The sequence below is a fragment of the Marmota monax genome, unplaced genomic scaffold, assembly GCF_021218885.2.
Source record: "Marmota monax isolate L192 unplaced genomic scaffold, Marmota_monax_Labrador192_F-V1.1 WCK01_AAM20220418_F8-fsc00021, whole genome shotgun sequence".
Taxonomy (NCBI): Eukaryota; Metazoa; Chordata; class Mammalia; order Rodentia; family Sciuridae; genus Marmota; species Marmota monax.
In genome coordinates this window covers 15,262,419-15,268,452 of record NW_026695228.1, presented here as the reverse complement: position 1 = coordinate 15,268,452, position 6,034 = coordinate 15,262,419, and the positions used below count along the sequence as shown (strand labels likewise).

The 6,034-nt window shown below is 38.4% G+C and overlaps 1 protein-coding gene across 5 annotated transcripts in view; it reads left to right on the top strand.

Annotated features, from left to right (window-relative positions):
* Window positions 1–1,084: 1,084 nt before the first annotated feature.
* The window catches only part of Ccdc13 (coiled-coil domain containing 13), a 52,225-nt gene continuing 47,275 nt past the window's right edge, over window positions 1,085–6,034 (top strand). For 4 of the 5 annotated variants that reach the window (XM_058576524.1, XM_046437214.2, XM_046437217.2 and 1 more), the window contains exon 1: window positions 1,085–1,213. The gene's annotated coding sequence lies outside the window, so the exon portion shown is untranslated. The other variant, XM_046437215.1, reaches the window with a different exon arrangement.

The following is a 6,034-nucleotide window of genomic DNA, read 5'->3' as shown; positions in this document are numbered from 1 at the left end:
TTCTTTTCACTTTCCATCATAATATAACCTCTTTTTGAAGTGGGTATCAGGTATTGAACACAGCTCCAGGCCTATTTTGTATTTTATTTAGAGACAGGGTCTCACTGACTTTCATAGGGCCTTGTTTTTGCTGAGGCTGGCTTTGAATTCATGATTCTCCTGCCCCAGCCTCCCAAGCCACTGGGATTACAGGTGTGCCACCTCAATATGGAAAACAACAACCCCCAGGGAAAAAAGGGGAACCATAATCCCTAGGGAATAAAGGAGGACATGGGTCCCACCCAGGAAGAGAAGGGAAACAATGGGCTCTGGATTTTCACCATTTCCCAGCAACAGTGTCTGACCTGACTGCCCAACTGACACATTCTGCTGATTCAAGTCTAACTGAACCCTATAAAATTCAGACCCCTATTATAACCAGTTGCCATTTTCTCTCTTGAAAATATGCCCCTCAGGTGCTTAATAAAACATTACTGATCCATCCAGGTCTGTCCCCGTTTAGTTTACTTTTTTTTTTTTTTAAGAAGTAAATATAAGTGAATTATCTCTCTTTTTTTTTAAATTTAATTAGTTATTCATGACAGTAGAATGCTTTTGCTTTCAACCTTCCACCACCCTGTTTTACACTTTTCAAAGATATTCTGAATGGCTACATTAAATTTCATGGTGAAATTGTCCATTTTCCAACTTCTTTACAGGACAGCAAAATGTGCATCTCTGTGCAGAACGTCACAAAAACTTTCTAAAAAACACACTTCAGGCCCTGCCCTTTGCGGCAGGCATGTAATCCCAGCAACTCTGGGAGGCTGTGGCAGGAGGATTGCAAGTTGGAGATCAGCCTGGACAATTTAGCAAGACCCTTTCTCAAAGTGCGGACGTCGTGAAAGCGTCCCCTGGGTTCAATCACAAGTTCAGAAAAAAAAAAAATTAAATACACTTCAGACAATTTAAAGTCGCAGGCACTCCACGACCTCTTCCACCCAGTTCACCGCGCCAATGTCCATGTCTACTTGCTACCACCTCAACACGCTGCGCAGCGCCTCTGTCACTTTCAGAGCTTAAAGGCTCTCTCGAGCCCCCGTAGAGCAGTGATAACGTCATAAGTGCGACGTTGCTGGTTTCCCTGGTGACGGTTGCCAGGGCAGCGCGTGCACGCGTCCGGAAGAGGTGACGAAGCCCGGCGACCCTAGAAGGGAGAAGGAGAGAGACCGCTGTGAGTGCCTGGGAAGGCGGCAGGGCCCGGGCCGGGCCGGGCGGAGCCGGTAGAGCTCGCAGCCGCCGGGGCAGGACCCGAGCCCGAGCGCACACGCTGGCCAGACCCGCCCGCGCCGAGCGGAGTCTCTTCCCTTCCTCCCGTGAATCTTCACCTCCGCCCAGTCCCCACCCGCGACAGACACTGATTTTCCGCGCGGTACAAGGGTTAGTGCGGCGCCGGGGGGTCGCCTGCCCAGAGAACTCGAACTCTGGTCCGCCTGACCCGCGCTCTCTTCCGCGCACTGCCAGGAGCAGTCTCCATCGCTCCAAGGGTGCAGCGGGAACTGCGCGACCAGGTGGCATCCAAGCCCCTTATCCCAGTCCTCCCTCCCTAACCCTGTCAGGACGGGAAGAGGGACTCAGCGGGACTCCAACCCGGCGAACTAGACTTCTCCACCCAACTCCTCTAGGCATTGTCCAGCAGTGCCTAAATGAGGCGTCTCGAGACATCACCCTGTCACCCCTGGGAATATCAAAGAGAACATAGTTTTTAAAAGCAGGAGAGGGAGGGAGAAAGAGGAAAGAAAGTGGCAGGCTGGTGGGGCAAGGGAAGCGGGTGACTACAAGGGACTCAGTCTTTCATTGGTCCCTGTCCCCTATGCACTCAACAGTCTCAAGACCTTGCTTCTCCACAGGACTCCTAAGTAAATATCACTCTCCCTGCCCCATGGCTCTAAGTCCTTCCTGAGCCGAGAGTTCTTTCCATGCAGCTTTAACTTAAAAAAAAAAAAAAAGAAAGAAAAGAAAGAAAGAACGAAATTAACCATTTCTTAAAGCAATTTTAGATTTACAAAATCATTGAATAGAAAATAGTTTGCATATATATTCTCCACCCCCATTTCCTTGCTTCTAAACAACCTCTTCCATGGGTGTGGTACATTTGTTGACCATTGATAAACTTATATTGAAAAACATTAACTAAAATCTATAATTTATATTAGCATTCTTTTTTATGTTGTACAGTTCTCTGGGTTATGATCAATGTCTAATGCCATGTATCTATCATTACAGTATCACACAGAAGAGTTTCACTGCCCTGAAGTCCTCCTTGGCTCCACTTTCATTCCTTCACCCCAATTCCAACCACTGGCAACCACTGATCTTTTATTTTTACATAATTTTGCCTTTTCCAAGTGTCATATAGCTGCAATCACACAGTATATTCTAATTAAGTTCCCTTTGTGTCTTTTCATGACCTGATAGCTCAGTTTTCACCATTGAACAATGGTTTGTGTGAATGTACCAGTTTATCCATTCACCTATGAGAGTACTTCTTGGTAGTTTCTGATTTGGGTTAATGATGAAAAATAAAACTACTATAAAAACCTCATGTGAAGGTTTTTATATGGAGTAATATTCAATTCATTTGGGTAAATATGGTCATATGGTAAATCTCTAGCTATGTGAAAACAACTGTCAAAACTATCTTCCAAAATGGCATTACCATTTGGCCTTCCCACCAGCAATAAATGAATGTTCTAGATTTTGATGAGTCCAAAAGATACATAGCAGTATCTTGTTGTTTTAATTTGCATTTCCTAATAAACTATGATCTTTTGCATCTTTTCATGTGCTCATTTGTCATTAACATATCTTCTTTGAGGTGTTTGTTCAGAACTTTTGCCAACTTTTTAACAAGATATTTTCTTATTAAACTTTTTGTATATTTTGGATACATTCCTTTATTAGATATGTGTTTTGCAGATTTTCTTACACTCTGTGGCTTTTCTGTTTCATTTTCTTAACAGTGTCTTTTGCAGATAAGTTTTTTAACATTAATGAAGTCCAACTTATCAATTTTTTTCATAGATCATGCTTTCGATTTTCTGTATGCATTGCCAAACACAAGGTCACCTAGATTTGCTTCTATATTATCTTCTAGAAGTTTTATAGTTTTTGCACTTTACATTTAGATATATGATCTATTTTGAGTTCATTTTGGAAGGGGTGGTTGGTAATGGCTGTTGAACCCAGGGATACTTCACACTGAGCTACATCCTCAGCCCTTTTTATTTTTTATTTTGAGATGGGGGTCTCACTAGGTTGCTTAGGGCCTCTCTTAGTTGCTGAAGCTGGCCTCAAATTTGAGATCCTCCTGCCTCACCCTTCTAAGACACTAGGATTTCAGTTGTGTTCCTAGCTTGAGTTAATTTTTGAGACATGTCTGTGTCTAGATGCATTTTCTTTTTTGCATGTGGATGTCCATTTGTTCCAGTACCATTTGTTGAAAAGTCTGTCTTTTATCAGTTGGACTGCCTTTACTTCTTTGTCAAAGAGCTGTTGACTATTTATGTGGGTCTACTTCTGGGCTCTATTTGGTTCCATAGATTTATTTGTCTGTTCTCTCACTGATAGTACACTGTCTTGATTAATGCTCTTCTTCAATATTATTTTCGCTATTCTGGGTCTTTTGCTTTTCCATATATACTTTAATATCAACTTTTTGCCATCCAGAAAGTAACTGTCTGGGATTTTGATTATAATTACATTGAATCTGTATATCAAGTTGGGAAGAAATGACATCTGAACAATCTTGATTCTTCCTATGACTATGAGATACATATATATTTAGTTCTTTGATTTCTTTTCTAGATTTTCATAGTTTTCTTCGTATAGATCTTGTAGGTATTTTGTTTGATTTATACATATTTAAATCTTTTTTGTACTAATGTAAATAGTTGTTTTTCATTTCAATTTCTAATTGCTTATTGCTGGTACATAGAAAGGCATTTGACTTTTGTATATCTGAAACCTTGCTATTTTCACTGAAATTTATGAATTTGTGCTTATTGATTCTTTAGAATTTTCTACGTAGATAATCATATCATTTGTGGATAAGTATTATTTCTTCTTTCTCAACTTATATATCTTTTATTTCCTTTTCTTGTCTTATTCCATTAGCTAGAACTTCCAATATTATGTTGAATAAGAGTGAAGAGAAGGAACATCTTTGCCTGTTTTCAGTCTAAGAGGAGGTATCTAGTTTCTCATCATTGAGTACAATAGTATAATAGTAGCTATAGGGTTTTGTTTGGGTTGTTTTTTTTTGTTTTGTTTTGTTTTGTTTTTTTGTTTGTTTGTTTGTTTTGTACTGAGGATTGAACTCTGGTGCAGTTTACTACTGAACTCCATCCCCAGCCCTTTTAAATTTTTTTTCTTTTAATTTTGAGACAGAATCTTGCTAAGGTGCTGAGCTTGTGACCCTCCTGCCTCAGTCTCCCAAGTTACTGGGAATACAGGTGTATGCCACTGGACCCAGCTGCAAATGTTCGTTATCAAGTTGAGGAAACTCCCCTTTATTCATATTTTGCTTAGAGTTTTTGTCATGAATGGTACTGGATTTTGTCAAATGCATTTCTGCATCTATTAATATGATCATGTGATTTTTTCTTCTTAGCCTGTTGAAGCGATGGATTACATAAAGTGATTTTCCAATTTATACCACCTCTGAACACCTAGAATAACCCCTAGTTGGTTGTGGTGTATAGTTCTTTTTTTATCTTCCTGGATTCAATTTGTTAAAAATTTTCAAGGACTTTTGCATCTATGTTCATGAGAGCTATTGGTCTGTAATTATTTTCTTATATCTTTATTTTGATATTAAGTTAGAGTGAGTTAGAAAATATTCTGTTTCTATTTCTGGAACAGATTGTAGAAAATTGGTATCATTTTCCTGAAATCGTGGTAGAATTCACTTGTGAAACATCCAGGCCTGATATTTTCTGTTTTGGAAGGTTTTTATTAATTCTATTTGCTTCATTGATATAAATCTATTTAGATAATCTGTTTTCTTGTGTAAGTTTTGGTAGATTGTATCCATTTCATCTAGGTTATCAGATTTGTAGGCATCAAGTTGTTCTTCCACTATTATTTTAATGTTCATGGAATCAGTAGTGATGGTCCATCTTCCATTTCTGATAGTAATTTGCGCTGTTTTTCTGGGTTGGGTTTTGTTTTGTTTTTGAAAGGTTTGGAGAGAGTAGCTTGGCTAAGGGTTTATCAACTTTACTGATGCTTTGAAAGAACCAATTTTGGGGTTTTTTTACTTTATTGTTTTCCTGTTTCCTATTTCATTGATTTTTGGCTCTGATTTTTATGGTTTCTTTTCTTCTACTTACTTTGGATTTCATTTGCTCTTCTTTTCCTGGTTTTCTATGGTAGAATCTTAAATGACCAATTTAGACCTTTCACCCTTTCTAATATATGCATTCAATGCTATAAATTTCTTTCTAAGCACTGTTTTTGTGGCATTACACAAATTTTAATAAGGTCATTATTTTCATTTAGTTCAGAATTTTTTAAAACTACTCTTGACACATCTTCTTTGACTTATGTGTTATTTAGAAGTATGTTATTTAATCTCCACATATTTTGGAACTTCCAGACTTTTTTCTGTTATTAATTTCTAATTAATTTCATTCTAGCCTATGAGCTTACTTCGTATGATATCTTTATTTGTTAAGATTCGTTTTATGTCACAGAATATGGTCTGTCTTGGTGAATGTTCCATGTGAGCTTGAGAAGAATGTGTGTTCTGCTGTCATTGAATGAAGTATTTTATAAATGTCCATTGCTTTCAGTTGTTTGATGGTGTTCTTTTATTCAAGTGTATCTTTACTTCTTTCTGCCAGCTGCATGTTACACTTTTGATATTGTTCCACCATTCTTGGATATTCTCTTCTGGGTTTTGTTTATCTTTATTTTTCATTCTTTTTCTCATTGCATTTTAGTTCAGGGAGTTTCTTTTGACCCATCTTCAAGCTCACTGATTCTTCTTCAC